This window comes from Pteropus vampyrus, unplaced genomic scaffold, assembly GCF_000151845.1.
Source record: "Pteropus vampyrus isolate Shadow unplaced genomic scaffold, Pvam_2.0 Scaffold72, whole genome shotgun sequence".
NCBI lineage: Eukaryota > Metazoa > Chordata > Mammalia > Chiroptera > Pteropodidae > Pteropus > Pteropus vampyrus.
Window position 1 is genome coordinate 978,828 of NW_011888853.1, and position 912 is coordinate 979,739.

Consider the following 912-nt stretch of genomic DNA (forward strand, 5'->3'; position numbering starts at 1 on the left):
TACATACCTTAGATGTGCCAAGAATTTGGGTGGCTCTTGTATATAGATTTTGGGGTTCACCTTCTTTGCAGTGCCCTTCCTTCAAGGATTCCTCCTTAAACAGTCTGGCTTTCTTCCAGCCCTGAACTCTGTCCTCTGACACCTCAGGCCAATATAGCTGTGGCTTTCTGCCCACTTCACTTTATGCACAGTTTTAAGAGTTCCAGGTGAAAAGCCTATGATGAGAAAACCACTATTTGAGTTGCTGCCCGGACCTCGTTCACTGGGACAACCCTGCTCACACCCAGAGTCTGACTTTTAGGATAGAACCTGAGCTTAGGATTCCCGCCACGGGTTTCCACTTTGCTTTTCCTAGGGCAGCTTTTAAAATAACCACTCAGGTCTACGGCCAAGCCACCCTGAACACGCCTGATCCTGTCTAATCTCAGAAGCGAAGCAGGGTCGGGCCTGGTTAGTACCTGGGTGGGAGACCATCTAGGAAGACTAGGTTCTGTAGGAGTAAGAAAAAGAAAAAGAAAAAGAAATGAAATAACCACTTAGAGTTGAGCCCTTAAAAAGCTGGTGGCCTCCACCTCGACCACCTTATAAGTAAAAGGTGCTTGCTACCCTCCGACTTGATGGTGAGCTTGGACAGACGACTGCCCCTCCCGCTGGCTGATCGCATGCTCCTCCCACCTCCCCTCCATTCTGGGATCTGTAAGTAATAAATCTCGTGACTTTACTTCCTTCATGTGGATGTGTTGAAACTGCCCCAAAGTGGGAGCTCAGATGCTGAAGAAGCTGCCGAGTGGGTGGGTGGGTGGCTTGTGCCTTCTCATCCAGCAGGTATAATTTGCATATTCTTAATTTATATGCCAGCTACAGCTCCCCATCCAGCACAAAGCCTCAAACTCACAAATATCACCCATGTAG

General features: G+C 48.4%; 1 pseudogene; it reads left to right on the top strand.

Annotated features, from left to right (window-relative positions):
* Positions 1–380: 380 nt before the first annotated feature.
* On the top strand, positions 381–499 carry LOC111741078 (annotated as a pseudogene).
* Positions 500–912: the final 413 nt, after the last annotated feature.